Below are 19,983 nucleotides of genomic sequence, written 5' to 3'. Positions count from 1 at the left end.
CATATTGATAATTTATTAAACTTAGAAATTGTCTTGGAGTAGCAATGATGTACCGGTAGACATGACTTGGGATAAGAAAAAATCCTGGAAAGTCCTTTGATATTGTATAGGAAAGAACTGAAGTAGTTAGCATTTAGAGAACCCAAAAATGAAAAAAAAGCTGCAATGATGATGATAGTGGTGACATTGAAAACATTAAGTGAATATACTAACCTAAGAGTGATGATCATCAAGAATGAAATAATTAGAGAAAGATGTCTTTAGCGTTAATATATTGAATTACGAACAACACCTTTACATGAATAATATGAGACTTTTTTCGACAATGAAGAATGTAAGCAAATAATGCAGTGTTATAAGTTTTGTGGAAAGACATTCACATGCAAGGAGAAAAGCTATAGTGTCAGTATACAAGCATTGCTTTAAGATACTGAATTAAAGAAAATTATGTTAAGAAACACAATTATATTTGACATTTATCCTTGGTTGATGTAGACTGGTGTAAAAATGTTCGTAAAATGCACTACCACAGGTTTGCAAATTACTTTCGCTGTGGTGTATTTTACAGCAAATGGCCATACAATCAAATACTGTCCACTGCGAGTATTTTGAAGACCATATGTATATGCTGAGGAGCACATACACCTGATAATACGTACACCATCATTCCAACCAAAAATAAATTAGGGGCCCTGGTGGTGCCTAACTGGTCTAAAGGGGTCACTGCCATGTCACATTTGCATGGGCTCAATTCACAGGCTAGGCCAATGTGGGTATGTGAGAAAGCTTGCCAGCATATACGTACGTTCTTCAGAATACTCGCAACAATTAGAAACATAAATTATGATTTTTATGAAAACACAGATGATTATTTCTGTTAGAATACAATTTATAAATATATAAAGTTCAGTGGCATTGGAATGTAATGACTCTAGAGGTGTTGGCCTTGGAAAATGTTAACTATTAAGCAGAACTTGCCATTATGTATACTGTAAATTATATTTGCTCGCATGACATGTTGGAATAGGTATCTTAAATGCGGCGTCCGAGTTAAATCACATAACCAGCCTTGCCGACCTTGTGGATCTGTTTGTGAGTATTATTGTGCACTCCGACAATGATTCGCTAAGATATATGTCAATAAAAACACCCTGTAACTTTAGCACTGTTGAGGAAACACATATGTTGATGAAGTAACATCCAGGGTTGAAGCAATTACAGTTGATGATCCTGATAGAGTAAACAAACTAAAGCAAAATTATTCATGGAATTTGTAATTAGAGAAAGATTTTCCTTTATATACTAGTACCAGTAAATGCAAAAGTTCAGTGGTATATTTCCATTTGTCGCAGAGATTTCAGTGTTGTTAGCAGTGGTAAAATCAAACATTTTTTAGGTGTCTTTATGCGGGGAACATGCGTCGAGGATTCCACAAATAATACAAAAAGGCATTGTTAACCTAGATTTGACAACGGAACCTAGAATGCATTGGGTAACATACATACTAAGACACAAACATATTTTATATTTTGACTTGTATTGGCTTGTACCACTTCCTAAAATTTTTAATTATTTTACCCATGGTGATAGCCCAGACTGACAGCCATCATTGTCAGATGTTCCAAAATATAGTCATGTTGTTGTTAAAGAATTGCATGCACTTGAGCATTCACCATCCCAGCAAATGTGTATTGAAATTACATTTAAGTTTGCTTAACATTATTCAAAATATATGCTAGTATTTGCTCAGATGTTGTATTGATGAAAATCTGAGCAGATTTTCCACCAAGGCATATTTGGCTGAGATTTGGCTTAGTTTGCCAGCCACATTGTCGCTGACATTGACCCAGATGCGATTGTGAATTTTGACGATCGAATTGGTAAACTTAAAATGTGTAACATGCTATTTGTGGAATCGACACGGTAACAACATTTGATCTGAGTGTAGTATAAATCGCAAGCACATTGACCATTACATCTACTCCAAGTGGAATTGTCAAAACCAGTGTGACAGATGGTGCTGGTAAAATTATTTCGTTATGGCTGCATTCTGGAATACTTGTATGTTCCAAATGTTCATGGCAGAACAAAGCAGTTTCAATACAATTAATAACTCGATGGCTATTGAGGATCAAAGAATTAGCATGACCGAGTTTGAGTTAGTGTTGGTGGAAATGGAAAACCACTGGCAACTCTGTGCACATGTACGAAACCAGAGGTTTGTTGATTTACAAAGAGTACAAGTCGAGTAATTTCCTTTTAAAATAAAATGTTTATAAATACCAAAAAGAAGAGCAGTTCATTGTATTTATCATGTCACAATCATGAAGACGTGGTTTTCAAGTAGAGTTGTAAGAGCGGTATTTTGTTGGTTTCCAGTTTAATTCACAATCTTTTACTCTACATGACTATCCTCTTGCATCGACTGTTGGTAACTTTCATGGATTATAATCCACAGTTCACATACATACATGTGTGATTTCATAAGATATGAGGACTAAGTCATGTTGGATAGAGGGTTGTCACCTGTATCAGTAAATGTTACCAGTCTATAATCATAAGCTATAGAAGGAAGAAAAACTGAAAAAATCTAACAGTGACATATAATTAAGAACTGAATCCAAAATAATCATATTAGGGTCCAAACGAATGAAATGTTCAGAATAATTTTCAGATACAAGAATATACTTGCTTGCCAACAATCCTGATGTGTCAGAATGGTGTCATTCAGAACTTGTTTGAATAATTCCCACTAGTTCCAAAATCGATTATAGTCCCATGTCTATTTCCACTGAATAATCCAAACATTTCCAAGATCAGTTTCTTTTTAACTTTGTAAGGACAGTTAATATCAACCTAACTAGGATTTTGAAGTCTTGGCAAGAGAGACAGAACATTATCACCAGGTTGAAAAAGTCTTACCTTTGTACTTTTGACCTGCTTTAATTGTAATTTTGAGTGAGTAGACAGAAGAGTATATCTTGCTACTTCACAATCAGAGATATAATTTAAAAAGATTATTATCAGATTCCTCTGTATAAAAAATGCATTTTCTTTTAACACGTCCATGGATAATATATGTCCAAAAGAAGTAGTTCAAAAGAACTGAAACCAGCCATTGACAAATTAAACAAGATCTACAATATTTGGAAACATGATGTAAGACGATGTAAAAATGATGCAAGAACTTCTGATAGGTTTCTTTGACTCATAAATGACCAGCCAGGATAGTTTAATGAACTAAACTATGAATTTCCTCTCTATATGACATAAGAGCAACAGTTTGACAGCTCACTGACCACTCTTCACCAGCGGGTGCCTCAGAGTTGTTGCATCTGCAGAATCAGCTTCACTAATAACCCTCTGAAACAAACTGGAGATATCAGGATCTTTTTCCTTTTCGACGACAAGTGAATGTCATTTGCCGCCCTGATTAGAAATAAGAATGAGTAGTTAAAATATGATCACAATGATCAATACCTTTTAATTGATCAGTAACAGGAACAAAGGTGTTCTCGTCAAAAGTCTGGCCAATACATGTGTCAGGCAAATGAATAATTTCCTGTAAAACATCTTTCCCAAGAGCGTTATTTTTTGCCATAGCTTTAGTAACTGCACAAGCAGGGTATAAATAAGGGATTTCGTTTTCAATAAGTCGTTGCCTATCAATACATAAACGTCCACAATGGGCAAGGAACTCACAGCGCTGATATTCGTTGGTCCTGAAACTAGATGGGAAGACAAATTAACGTTATGGAGTGGAATCGAAGAAAAGAGCACTCTACTCCCTAAACAAGAACTTTCAAAGTACGTGATTATACAATATTGCGAGAAGCTCCCGCTTCCCTTAATATTTTTATTGGGATAGGATTGACCCAATTAGCAAAAAGTGATATAAAACCTTTTGACATAAATGGGTTATAATTCTCCATATGATATGACCCGGGTTTATTTGACTCCGCAAATGTATTTTTCCAATACAAACTATGACCTTGACCTCAAAGAATAAAACTTTCTCAATAGATGTCTTTATTCTTTAGCAATAATAAATAATGTACCTGTTCTATTCCAATGAATAATCAAAACAACTGTTTCTTCTTAAATAATAGCTAAATACAACATAGAATTAGTCTGCAAACTCATTTTAATAAATGAAATTATAATCCAAAATAAGAATGAATTTGATTGCTCAGTTCTCTTATATCAACCTTCAAGAGTCTTAATACGAATGCTTGTCGTAATAAACCCCATTGTACAGATCTAACTACTTAATATAACATTTCAAAATACCTGTTCACGTGATCTAATCTATAAAACAAGAAATAACATTTCTTCCAAGAACCCACCTAACCGACCTGTCCAGTGAGAAACAACCCAAAACATGTCCATAGATTTACTAATTTTGTTATTAGTAACAGCAAACACGCGCTTCGGTATCTATTTGTAGATACTCTGCAACTTTACGTTCATAATATCTTAATATAGAGCATATGAACGTGCGAATTTTCAACTAAAGATAATCACTGCCATTTTCAGTCATGGATAATAATTTTAAAAAATAATTAATTATAGATCTGCATCAATCAAAAACCTCTATTATTACTCTACTGTTTGTGTGTTTGTAAGTATAGCACGTATGCATAAACATTCCGACACTTTTCGCAGGTTAGCAGCATTGTGTGCTTGAACAGTGATCCAAATTCAGGATTGATTAAAATCAGATCTCCACTGTTGTACGTGAAGATATGACAGCGTAAACTTAGGGATCGTGTTCTGCTATCCTGTTATTACTATAATCGCTAATTTTATCAGCCAGTCAGATAAGTCTTATATCTTTGCGTTTAGAGACTGAGCAGTGTGGATGAAGAATAACAATGTGTACGGAACGATTTGATTCACTGTTAGATTTTTTAAAGCTGCGTTTCTGTTGTCAAATTCAAAGGTCACCAGGACATGACCTTTAAACGGTCGTCGTCATATCTTCACGTTTGACAACGGAGATCTGATCTTATTGAGATTGCTGGATTGTAGTCTGTGTCTTCGGATAGTGATCAAAAAGCGGTTGCGTGATTATGAGACACGTGCATCGCACTAAAAACAAAACGGGTAGCTAGATTGTATCTGTAACGTATTAGATTTTTTTTAAAAAAACAATATCATTCCGAAAATTCCCGTTTGGCTCCAGGAACACACAAAGTTAAATTACTGTTTGGCTCTAGAGTGCTTCTTATGTAAACCTACAGTATGGCATAATTTTTAAAATAAACTTCTCATCTGTCTCTAGGGTGACCCATATATGAACTCGCCGGAAATGACAAATTTAGAACAAAACGGAAAGGGGTAAGAGCTGAATGATTTTGTGTGTGTGTGTGTGTGTGTGTGTGTGTTTAAAATTTAAATTTCACACAACTACATCAACAACATGAGTGGAAGCCTAACATTAGATTATAAATCATGCCGGAAATACATGGAGAAAAACAAGACGCACATGACATTCATTCACCATACGAGTAGAAACCGATACAATGAACGCACAATTCTACACTGTTTTAACTAATAGTCATATGGCTTTGCCTGGTATATTCCCAAAGGAAAAACGAGTAGTGACATGTTTAGGCCTTAAAAAGTTGCTATATGGTTCAAACCTGTCAAACACTTCAGGAGCGGTTGATAAAATCAAAATGTACTTAAGGCACTATTTTCTGAGTTGACACAAGTACTTACACGCCTTTTAACAATCACTGGACATTTACAACATCCCAAGGATGGTATCTAGAAAATAAATGGCATGGCCACTACTGGAAAAAGGTAATCACGCAATGGCCAATAATTACCGCCGGCCGAGTGGTCTAAAGCGCTCTCCGTTACGGATCACTGCAATCTCACCTCTGTCTTCGCTGGTTCGAGTCTCGGATTCAGCCAGTGTGGGTATGTGAGAAAGCTTGCCGGTAGCTTCTCGTGGGTCGGTGGTTCTTTCCCGGGTTTTTCCCGGGTTCTTCCTCCACCATTAATACTGGCCGCCATGTATAGCCTATCGTGTGCTGAAAAATGGCGTTAAACCCCACAATAACAATAAAAATAATTACCGCCCGTTGTCACTTACCAGTGTACTTTGCAAAGAGCTTGCACATATTGTCTGTTCTAATCATGAAACACTTGGATAACTATATGATAAACATGATGTATTACGGAAATTTCAGAGTTCGAAACACGCCTTGCTAAGTTACTAATGGTCGGGCTAAATATGTGGATAGAGGTGACCATTTAGACAATTTGTATTTTTGACTTGGAAAAAACTTTTGACAGGTCCCCCATGAATTGTGGAATTGCAAGCAAAACTCAACGCTGTATAGGCGCTTTTTATGTAGTGACAGTTAGTCCAAAATCTGGCTGGTATTACAAGTCTATGCTCTTAAAACAAGTAACATAAAAAGTGAAAATCAACAAGCTTTGTAAAATTCAACAAATGATTTCTTTGCCTTGAATACAAAGTGAAAATTGAAAAAGAATTTACGGTATTACAAACTAAATCCAAAATAATCATAATTATAGACACAAGTCCTAATAAAATTCTGAATAAACTTAGAAATCCAAATTAAGTTAAATGCTGAAGGAGTTGGTGTGTCTGTGATGATCTGTATCATGCTGATGTGCCAACAGTCTTTTGTTGAAACACTAATAAAATTCCAGGTTTTAATTCACTGCAAATACTAATGAATGTCTCTATCCAAGAATATTATATTTTGTGAGCACTCTGCATTTCCTGAGAAAAGAATCATTGAATTAAATAATTTGAAGAAATAAATTCCAAATTAATAATGGACACAGCAGTAATACAAATTAATTATTTGGCACTAGTGAATACTCTTTCCAGTGACAATATTGTATAGTACCCTACTTGACATCGGTTCACAATTAAATGGGGAAATACAGATGCAAAATAACCTTCTATAAAGTTCTGAATGGTTACAAAATAAAATGTTGCTTATTATTAGAAAGTCTGTTACTAAAATTATAATATATATAACCTGGACTATATCAGGTAAATTGTTGGGGAATGCGAATAACATAGACCCAGACCCAAATAAACATATCTGCTTATATTAATAATGATCCTGATAATAACCCATGCATTTAGAGAATATTTTACTACATATTAGTTGTTTACATAATAAAATAAAAACTAAAACCATTAAGGTCAAATAGAAAATAAACTTGACTTTGGACAATAGCATATAATGAAATATAAAACATAAAAACTAACAAACAATGCAAAGTAAATTTATATAATACTAGTACAACGTAGGTTCTAGAGTGCCGCAAGGAACAATACTTTGACCAGCACTCTTCTCCTAGCAACAGCAGTGACATCCTAATTGAAACTGACTAAGAATGTCGAATATTCGCAGATGACTGTATATGCTGCTGATTGATCAAAACCTAGCATGATACTAAGATATTGCAAATGACATTACAAAAAGCTTAGACGATGGGTTCGAAAATGTGGTATGCGATTCCAACTTAACAATGCAGCATATGCTTATTGCAAGAAAGAAATGGCATAGAAGATACTATGTTAGAAAACCTCAATCAAACAAAATATTTAAAGCTCACAAGTATATGTGATCTGAAATGGAACCTTCAAATTCAACTCGAACCTTAAGCCAGTAAAGACGTATCGTATCTTGTCATCTTGCCCATAAAATGCGAAAGAACTCGCTAACAAAGGTTTAGTAAGATTTACTTTAGATTACGCTTATACAGTACGGGACCCCAATTCCCAGGATTTAGAAGATGAAATTGAAAAGATTTCGGAAAACGAGCAGCCATGTTTGCTACATCAAATTATGACTATATGCCAGGAAGTATGACCTAGATATCGGATTAGTTGTCTTGGAAACCATTATAAATACGTAGATTGAAAAATAGATTAGTATTTGTCTACAAAGGTCTAAAAGCAAAGCAAATATACCCTTCCATAATTTAATGAAGCCTAAAAGAACCAGAGAATAAAACAAAGACAATATACATATATGATATCATGCACACGAACCGATAGTTACACATTCAGTTTTATCCCCCCCCCCCCATATTAACCACAACTGCAGAATCCTCTGAAAACCCAATTAAGAAAGATAGTGGGGACACGTTTTTTTTTTTATAAATAAAGTTAGTTCTTTTTGTTGCTGTTGTTGTAGGGTTTAACGCCATTTTCAGCACACGATAGGCTATACATGGCGGCCAGTATTAATGGTGGAAGAATAACCCAGGAAAACCACGGAAAGAACCACCGACCCATGAGAAGCTACTGGCAAGCTTTCTCACATACCCACATTGGCTGAATGCGAGACTCGAACCTACGCAGACAGAGGTGAGATGGCACTGATCCGAGACGGAGAGCGCTTTAGACCACTCGGTCACTCGGGGCCCCCAGTTCTTTCTGTAATGAAGCAAACCGGACATTATGACCTAGCACCCAACGTATCATGATACACGAAGAGCGAGCTTATAAGACTCAGTTTTTTACCTCCTACTCTGCGACCGCTCCGGTGGCCTAGTGGTTAGAGTGTCCGCCTCGGACGCTAGAAGTCGAGGGTTTTGAACCCCGGCCGAGTCATATCAAAGACAAAAATGATACAAACGGCTGCCTCGCTATACGCTCAGCATTACGAGGTTAGTGTTAGGACTGGTCGGCCTAGTGTCAGGATAATGTGACCGGGTGGGACATCATGCTACATGTCTATCTTATGATTCCTCAGTGCTAGACATCACTGTAAGCCACCACACATCGTAGCGATATGACTGAATAATTGTAAAATCTACGTTATAAATCCAAATCACACACACACACACATCCTTATCTGCGAACCTATCACTTTTCACTACAAGAGACACGAAATTATTGTTTACATGAAATTAAAAATAAAGTGATAAAACTGCTTTCAGATACTGCTAAGACGTTTTCTTGTTCATGTAAAAGTTATTTAGATCCAAACTGAATCTATACTTTACAGTCACTATCAAAACTCAAATTCAATTTCTACCAATTGACATTATGTCAATTAGCCGGTATACATATATATTGGATTCGCGGTACTAATAATATGCACAACTATGGACCAATCTAGAAATGAGTGACCATAACATGGAGTATATTAGTTTTAATGGCCCATAATTAATTCTGAAATGTAAAGTTTTTACGAAAGAAAGTGACAATACGCTTTTGATGTAAATTTAGTATTTATATAGACTTCACTTAGGGACTAACACCTGATTCGTTGGGCACGGTATATATAAAGCATTTCATGCGCATGAAGATGACAAAAATATCGTTGCAACCGGACATTTCGTTATCACCACAGGGGCTCGTATCGTTGCTTACGACTGACCTGTAATTCATGTACTATATAATAGCTAAACGGGATGACACTTGTCTCATTTCTCGCGCGACTTAAGTGCTGATATTTCAAGCTACGCATTGCGTAGCTTAATAAATTTGATACCGATATTTAGCTCAGGCAGTCGACTGTTTATCCCTATCAACCGTTTGACTTTATATCGTAGCATTAAGGAATGTCAAGTCATTTTCCCACGCTACTGCTCGACATGGCCGTGATCGCGCCCGCTTAATATGTGAGATCCGGCTGAATGGAATACTGTCCCCTCATTGGTTAAAATAAAATGCTGTCCTGTATTTATTTATAACTGATTTTCAGTTGACCAATGATAAGGTAGTATTTCACTTGTATTGGCTTTGCTTCTTTCTGTTACCTAATTTAAAGCCAAAATGTGTCCTAACAAGCCAGCTAACTTTGAAAATATGACTCTTAATTTTGGTCCGAGTAGCAATAAAATGAACAACAATATGTTGTTGTTATACATAAATAATATATTCAACTTTAAATGATACTAATACTTTCAGTTGAATGTTCATGTATAAGAAATGAATTGATTCAGTTTTCGGATCCTTGGGGAAATGCATCTAGGGTCACTTGCAGATATTCGTCGTATTGCATCATAGTGATTGCCGAAATGAAAGAATCCATCAGGGTATGTTTCTTGTTGTTGTTGTAGGGTTTAACGCCATTTTTTATGCACAAGAGAGGCTACACATGGCGGCCAGTATTAATGGTAAAGGGAGAACTCTGGAAAGAATCACCGACCCACGAGATGCTACTGGCAAGCTTTCTCACATACCCACAATGGCCGAACCCGAGACTCGACCCCACGCAGATAGAGGTGGTATTGCAGTGATCCATAATGGTTAGCGCTTTAGACCACTCGCGGCCCCTGAGTATGTTTGAAAAGTACACTCCGGTAGCTACATGTATAAAGGGAAACGCCTTGTGTTTACTTGTTGTTGTTTTTTGTTGGTGCGTGGAGGTGCTGTGTATATTTTGTATACATGAAACTATTCTTTTATGCAACTATGAAACATTTTGTGTCATGTACCTAACCCGATACCTGATGCAAAATCTCTTAATGGAGGAAATACAGATCAATGAGCGAAGAAATAGTCTATACATAAGTATTGGTAATGTCAGACGTGTTAGAAAGAAACATGTCGATACGACTATTATCTTCTGATGGTAAAGACAATATAATTTTCAAAATATCTTCCCTAGTGACCATATCCAATGGATATTATTTCTGTATAGAAGTACCTAGACATCAAGACAAATATTGCATATAATTTCATTACGTTTTACCCAGATATATTTGACACTGGTCAAATGGCCAAGTTTGTCTAATCCGGTTTGGTTTGGGTGTAGTGAAATGTGATTAGGTACGAGCAGGGATTGAGTTTAGGTATAATCGATTTTTATAATCACGTCCCCCTACCCCCAACACAAAACCTTCCAACCCCATCACCTTCTATCCGAGTTTGAGTTGAATCTCTTTTGAGGGAAGTCCATCCAGTTTAACCACTGGATTGTTTGTAGTAAAGTTTACATAGAATATATAATCCAACCATCCACCCCGACCTCCCCATTATATTTTGGTCATAGATTTAACATTGACGTAGTGTATAACATCATAAACACGTTGGCAGAGTGTATTAATCTTCAACAGTCGCAACTTCAGATTGTTTTTTAATTAGGAATTTACACACAATGAGGTTACCTCCATTGATGTCTAAACTATGCTGATAGCCCTTCATACCATTTGTACATTTCTTCAAAGTTACAAATCGGAGATCACGTCTGAGTGTTATGGTATTTTGACGTAACAAACGTTTCTCTCATACATTGTGCAAGAGTCAATTAAGAAAGGAACCCCGAGCATTAACGCATGTTAAAGTACTTTGTTTATTTGTTTGTTTTGTTGTTGTTGTTATTGTTTATCTGATTCGACGCGTTGGCGGACTTAACGATGGATATGTTTTCCTAAATTCTAGCCCGAAATTAGAGTCACCCGAAGCGAGCGAGGTGAGAATATTTTGTGATTTTAAAGGCGAGCATCTTAGACCACTCTGGTACCTGAGCCATTGATTTTCCTTTTCTATTTGTTAAATTGTTTTTCAGTATGTTCCTTTCCTCCCATTCCTGGCGGGGAAGCCGTGCAGTTCATATCTTAGAGCTCCTCTCTTCTATTGGAAGAGATATATCTGACTGCACTTTTTGGAAATGCACCAACCCCTACCCTCATTACCCCCGCCCCAGAGTTTCGCGAATTTCTAATTTACTAGGTCAATTGCCCATCCTTGGACGGGAATAAAAAAAAACGTAAATCATTTTGGGATCAGCAACTTTAAAAAAAGTTTCAACATGCAAATACAAATAAAGTTTTGAAAGAATTATGACGCCGCCACTTGTTTCGAACTCGCGACCTCTTGTTTGGCAGCCTGGATTTCACAGTAAGACAAATATGGGTGTTTTTATATGTCTATTTTGATTGCCCGTCCTAGGACGGGGATTAAAAAATAAAATAAATAAATAAATAAACTGGGGGAGAGAGTTTAAGAGGAGTTTCAAGATAAATATAAAAAGTAATTAAAAAATATATTGCGAATGCCGCGTTTCAAATTCGTGACCTCTTGTTTGGCAGCCGGAACATATAGAAAGACAAATATGTTTTTTTGTATGTATAAGATATACCAGGTTTTCTACAGTGCCGTAGTGTTTTTATTTTTTCTTCTTTCTTTCAAGTCGGAAAAGATGTTCTACCACATCTGATCAAGACATATGTAAGGCAATTTATTATTTCTTTGTATAGCTCTTTGCTATTTTATCCGTTGTGTATAGTACGCTTTCTGTCTGAATGGTACGATGATTAGTTTTTATTTTTGCAGTTAATTTCTTTCTCTCTTTATTTGTTTTTCAGTTCAAAATCGAATGACTTTTTGGCGTATAAACTTTGTTTTACAAAAAGTGATATACGGGTAATTTTTTAAATATCTTCTAAATGATACATCTCCAGTTAGCCAAACAAATATTGTCTTCAGTCCATATTTTCTTGATCTGACTATATATTTAAGAGCTATAGTTTTTATATATCTCATTTTTGTTGGTGGTTATATTAATTTGGTTATATCATTGTTTCTGTATATCCCATGCATTTGTTTCAACGTATACACAAAGAAATATATATCTTGTACACAGACTGCCCTTTATCTAGTTTGTTTTCTAATGCTTTTTCAAATATTTTCCAATTTATAATGTCTAAGATGTTTGATTATTTAGTCATCCCTACTTTATGAGTTTCGCTGCGGAGGTAATATCACTTCCCTCCCTATATGAACAGGATTCTTTCTTTGTCAAAGTTATCTATCATACTGTCCTTTAAATATACCTAGTTAAACATATACCATATTTTAATACACATATGTCTGAGCGACCTGCATTCGATCCATCATATTCAAATTTGCATGTGCCTACATTTGTAAGTTAGTTCGTAGTTTTTCTCAATTGTGTTGAATTTGTATACTCTTATACCCCCTCCCCCGCAGATACACACAAGTCACTCCTAAACCTATTACAAGTGTCGTTACAAGTTCTGGTTCGAGTCCATGGTTGTTCTCCCGCCAGTTACTTATTAACAGAATTTCATTTGTTTTGCATGATTAATTTTAGATTCTATTGCTTTCCCAAAGTCCATGAATTCCTTTTCTAAATATTTGAAGGTGTAGGCATCGGATGTAAAATTTGTATTAGTCACGAACATGCTGTACCATTAATAGTTCCTTTTCGAAGTTTGGGAGTTAAATTTCCTTTATATTTTTATTGTTATGTATTTTTATTCGGAGGACTTCTATTGCTATTACAAATAATATCGATAAGGAACAATCCTGTCTCGCGGAACGTTCTATATTAAATTTCATCGTGGATATATAAGAAACTATATCTATGTAACTATACTATATTCTGTCAAAAGCCTTTTCTTGATATATAAGATCAAGGCCCCTCCACTCTTTAGTTTCCAAAAAAATCAATCGCTGTTTTTAAGGTTATAATTTTATTATGAATATAAGGTTAATTATGTTTCCGACACATGTTTTAATTCAGTTAGAAAGGATCTTTCTATGTATTTTATAGTCTGTATTTAAAATGAGATCGATATCCAACTCGTTATGTCTTTTACATCTCCTTTCCCCTTATGCTTAAGTGTTTCTACCCCTTCTTTCATCGTGGACGTCATTTCATTATTTAATAGAATGTTAACATATCGCATCTTTAATATTGGAATTAAGAGATATTGAAAGATAATATATAAATATGTCGTTAAGCCACAACCAACAATTGATTTTTCCTTTATGGAGTTGCTTGAATGCTGCAATTATTTCATTTGATATTATACGTTTTTCGCATAGAGACCTAGAGTCCTATGGGATTTGCGACAATTCTATTTTCCCAGCGTCTTCTTCTATCACCCCCCCCCCCACCGTGATATATTTGTGTAGCGTTTAGTTAATTTTAAAAGCTGTATATTTCTTCCATTATGTGTGTTGGTTTAGTTATGGTAACGTTATCTTTTTTAGTTTTTCCATATGCCTACTGTTTCCTTTACTTATTTCTTCCATGGTTTGCATCCTTCTTGCTTTTATATGTAAATTGGAGAATTCTCCTGCCATTGTTTGGTGCCAGTTAATTTCTAATCTTATAAAGCTTCGTACTTTCATCACTTTTATTTTATCCTCTTCTTTTTGTATTTAAATAGTTATTATTGCATTGCACTCTTTGTCTTCCTCGTCTTATGCTTTGTTTGACTTGACAATATGTTTTGGTTATTGATTTAATTTACTTCTTAATTCCCCTCCCCAACTCTTCCATTATGTTGTAATATTCTCTATTTAAAAAGGTTTATAACAGTATTTTAAGTATGGCTTTGTATTCTTCAGTCATCTACAAGTGAGTTGTTTAATTGCTATAGGTTCTGATCCAATCCTGCGCAGCTTCACTTGGTAACAGGTAAATCGTAGATAAATTAACGGTCGAAGAATTCAGTTTTCTTGTATTTCGTTGCAGTTTTGACTTCATTATACGAATCTGTATTTCAGGATGCCTGAAACGGCTGCTATCAGTACACGTACTGGTGAAAATAAATTTCAAACTTTCGCTTGCTATTATGGTGTATTTTTGTAACAGCTAGCAAAACTGTATATGAATTGGACGGTGACGACTACATTTGAAACTATCGAAGTCAGCCAAGTCTAAACCTTTCATCAAGCTTTTAAAACAATCATCTTTTTTTATCAGTAAATTGTTTAAAGATAGTATATATCCTTTGGGTTGTGCCCTTGGCACACAACTTTGGAAATAGTTCAAAGAGCTTCTCCATTTACCATCATGGATATAAAATAAAGGTATGCTGTTTATCGATAGAGAGTATTTGCTTCTATCGAGTGAATAATGGATATATTTCATTTATTTAACTTTTTGGGGATGGAATATATCCGTTATTCACTCAATACTAGCCGGTTTTACTATATGTTCCGCTAGCAAACTGTATACTAAATTGAAGTAGAAGCTCTCTTACTGGATAATGTCAGCTGATCACCATTTATTTTCTGCTGTGGTTTTCTTGATATTTGTGTATAAAATAGTAGTAGTAACAGAGCCTGCTTTCTTTTCGGCCAATTGGACCGATGAAGCCCAATTAGGCCCCGCATTCAAGGTGCCCCGCGCATTAGTAAATGTTAAAAATATATCTACAGAGAGAAAGTAACTTTAGATCGATGGAAGAAATGTAAAGTTCGATAATGTATAAAACTTGTTTAAAAGTTTATTTCCAAATGCAGTGCTCACAGGAGGCCCCTCGCGTAAATCCAGAGGTCCCGCTAAATAATCCAAATCCAGCTACGCGTTTGCTAAGGCCACTGCTTAGTAATAACATAGTTCTCTTTCATAACTCAACGTTGAATACACATAATCAAAAAGAAAAATGAAAAGTAGGTTGCTGGATTCCAACCTGGTACACCTACGTGATATGTGGATATGTTTACATTAAACTAAGAATGTTGCGAAAATACTCTTCGATATTCTTATTCATAATGTTATCAACACGTCTATCGATTACATTAGGACAAAAACCAGTTTAATTTGATTGGTTGGTTGATTGGTTGGTTGGTTGGTATGTGTACGTGTATAACACCAATTTATGTGGCTCTACATGGCGGCCTGTATTTGTGGTGGAAAAAGAACCAGAGAGGAACCACTGACCCACATGAAGCTACTGGCAAGCTTTCTCGCATGCCCACGTAGGTAGAGTCAAGACTCGAACCCATGCGGACGGAGGGTAGTGACAGTGATATAATAAAGGTGAGCGCATTACACCACTCGGCCACCCGTGACCCCATTCATAAATGACTCCAGTGAATTATGAAAAAAATATTTTAAATGGAAAATCGGCTGATTCGCAGACTAGCATATAACAAAAATACATATAATCATCTGAAATTCATGTACATAATGATTGCTATATACATTAACCAAAAATATAAAGATTAAACAACAATCTCTCTCACAAAATATTTGCAAAATCGATCTATATCTAAATAACCACGCCTATCTTTAAGATTAAAACTTTGTACAGTCCGAATTAAAACCATTACCCTATTCTGGATTACGGCCAGTTATTCCAGTCCCATTTAATAAGTATACTAAAACAGTCGCCTGATTACGTGAAGTGATCACATAAGCCAATATTTTATGGATGCCAACAGCAGAACACCGATATTCAGACCGTCCAACCCTTGCGATCACTTAATTACCGTCTCGCTGGTAATCGTAATAGCTAAATACACTGTATATAATAATGTTAGGTGACACATATAAATTTTACCTCAGCGAGATGTTTTTTTTTCGCATTGCCCACTGAACTTAGACACAAAGACATGGACACAAAGACACAGTTATCACATTCAAGAGTGCTCTCAAAACTCACCTATTGCGACTGCAAGAATAAGCTTAAAGACCTAATAATGTTTCGTACCTTAAATATTCTCAGCATGTTTTTTAATGTTTTCTAATTTCATGGTGTTTGCTTTTGTAATCATATCAATATATGTTTTTTTATCTTATAGGTGTTGTCTTATGTTGTAAAGCGCTTAGAGCTTCTAAAGATTAGGCGCTATACAAAGTCCTCATTAATATCATTTTATATCGTTATATATATATATATATATATATATATATATATATATATATATATATATATATATATATATATATATATATATATATATATATATATATATATATATATATATATATATATTATAGCCCTAACGTTAACTGTGTAACATTTAAAGAAAATGAAACTAATAGTTTATTCCTGAATTAACCCGAAATGAGTGAAAAGTAAATATATTAAAATTCCTATAATTTCATAACATATGCACATGAACTAATAATACAAACTTTAAGTTGTCAACGAAATGGACATATTAAACTAAACAAGTAAAATTGTCAGGATATATTGTCTGCTAGAAATAGAAACGACCTGCTAACTTAAACGGAATTTAACTGTTTCATGTATAGCTGCAACAGTTTATCTATATATATATATATATATCTATCTATATATCTATCTATTTATCTATCTATCTATAACGTTCTCTCTCTATCTTTATATATATATATATATATATATATATATATATATATATATATATATATATATATATATATATATATATATATATATATATATATATATATATACATAATATGTGTAATATTTGTTAAGTTACAAATGTAATAAACAAACTAGTAGTATTCACCGGTAAATTCACTTACATAAATATGAATAACTAAACCAACTGCAACACCCCACAGATATTCACTCAGCTCCCATAAAAACCCAAAACATACATGCTGCTGAAGATGCAATCATCTTCGTGGATCATCGTAAATAATGCCTTTACTTTGATGTATTGACGCGCAGAACCAGATACAAAAACACATTGAATAAACAAAAATAATAATATGATATGAAGGTTGGTATGGAGTGTCCCGGTTGTTTTATTTAGTGATATATTATATTATTCGACAAGGAAGATGTTACAGTTATAAGTATTATGCAAACTTTCAACTGTTTGCTGCCACATCACATAGACTTTAGCAAACTTCTAACACGTATCAAGGCACAGTTCTGTTCTTTTGTGTTAGATTACACTGTGGGATATTATCTTTGTAAGGCAACGCCATGAAGTTTATAGAAAATGAATTCTGCATGTAAGCCTAATTGTACTGACATTCTGTAACTTAGTCTTCTACTGTGGTATATCACCCTCAAGTGAACAAACAATGATGATATAATTCCAGAATCTCAGCAGCCGAGTTTGACCTAGACTCTGACATTACTTTGACTATGGCGTCCTCGAAATGGTTACCACAGGAATTCACCCAACTATCCATGAAGAACATAACCTCTGCTAAGTAGATTATGTTAGTATAATAATGCTCCTGTCGGAAGACTTACATGCACAACACCAGTGTTTTGCGGACATTTGCTTTGTAGATGGTTTAAACATAATTATTTAATGTTTATTCAGTGGCTGACGTTTCAGTTATCAAGTTGAAGAACAAAATTAAACCTCATTGATAATTGTCTTCATAATATTTCAATATATATATAAATGTCCCCATATTGTCGCCCCCCAAATATTCGAATCTTTTCTGTCCGTGCTCGTTATCGACCATTAGGGTACAACGTATACATTATACATATATGTACTAATGCTGTCATTGGGAACCTTACTATATACATATCCTATTATGGTACATTCATAAATATTTGCTTGAAACTAGTAAGTATCAAATATATTTCATTGAATGGGTGAAAAACTCAGTATTTTTATGAGCAAATATCTTTTTATACATCTTGTTTTATAAAAATATTATTTGTTATGCTCAAACGTATTGTCAAACAACATGTATAACAAACTGAAGTAGCATATTTCTTTTCTTACTGCATCCCGTGCGATAATGTCAGCGATTTACTGTTTTTTGTTCTGCTCTAATTTGTGTATATTTGGACATAAAAGATCAGAAGTTACGAAATGCTCCTTCCTCATTCAAGGTAAAAAAGCAAATAAAAGCCAAATGAATAATAACAACACGTTTGTCATTGGTCGGATTTAAACCCCAGTCGTTTAGCTTTCCAGACGGTCATCTTTACATTTACATTATGCAAGCATCGCAAAACATTGAAATTTCTTGTATATAATATATATTGATGATCAGTGAAAATATATGCTTTTTCTCACTCTATCACAGTCATTTCACTTGGAAAATTCAGTCCTTCACTACCTAGCGTAACATAAGTATATGCATTAATTCATTATGTGTATATACTGGCAAATATCTTACTCCCCCTTACAAAGTCACTTATACATATGTGGTAACCAAATATGCAATCATTTCTAAAGACTCTATATAGTGGTATAAACCTTTAGGTTATGTTTCATTTTACTATAAACGTTTTCTGTCTCCACACAGATACGACATGAATCAGTATATTTATTTTTTCAAACCTGTTTTAGAAAATATATACAGGAGCCATTTAGATATCTCTTATACCATATCTATGTAAATTGGTTTGGATAATTTGAAACTGAACACCAAGTCAGCGTTAATATTTGTTCCCCTGTGCAAATGTTAAATCCTTCTGGCATTTGAAACATTTTATTTAATTTTTATATGTTTTAAATGTAATTTTTAATCTGAGATTTGCCATGTGTTGATAAAGTACAATGTTGTTTCTCATTTAGAAAATCGTTTTCAAAATCATTTGTTTCCTAATGTCTCATATTTTTATTCAGTTCAGTGTTGGGTTTTTATCATGGTATTTATTCAAACCAGACAATGTGCATCTTTTCCGTTTATACATAATCATATGTAAAGCTTTCTATGATCAATAACAAATATCTTATTGTTTTACAATGTAAATGCACATAGCAGGTTTGGTACAGGTAAGTTTGTACCTTTGATATAATGTATCAACTTCTTTTTCAAGTGAGATATACCATATTGATCAGAATTTTTTTTCTCTTGGGGTAATGGGTAGCCCATTAAAAACGTAATTTAAGCACGAAATTCACTTAAAAATGCATCAGTTATCATAGTCATCTAATGGTTTAAAACGATTTTTTCCCATCATGCCTTCCACTGACTCCACATCTGTATGTGATATTATTGCTAATTACACATCTTACTATATTTACAATCAACAGGAATATGCCATAATCTGTTACAAATTCAAGTTATACACCTAATATTTCTTTAACCTGGCATGAATAAACTAACTTTATGAACTCAATGCATATTAATATAGACATTATATGTACCCATATGCCAACAACCTCAATATAAAAAATGCTATGTCTAATTAGTATTAAAATATTTACTTGTCTAATGAATTTCCAGATAAACCGAAGTACTAATTAAAATGAAGTTCAATAAATTGGCATGTGATGGCATATGCGGATGTGCCGCTTAATTGTGATTACTGTTATTATTTTAAGCTTAGATGTACATTCCA

The sequence above is a fragment of the Sinohyriopsis cumingii genome, unplaced genomic scaffold (genome assembly GCF_028554795.1).
Source record: "Sinohyriopsis cumingii isolate HCF-2022 unplaced genomic scaffold, ASM2855479v2 utg002023l, whole genome shotgun sequence".
NCBI lineage: Eukaryota > Metazoa > Mollusca > Bivalvia > Unionida > Unionidae > Sinohyriopsis > Sinohyriopsis cumingii.
The sequence above is the reverse complement of the archived record's forward strand: the minus strand, read 5'-3'. Positions refer to the sequence as shown.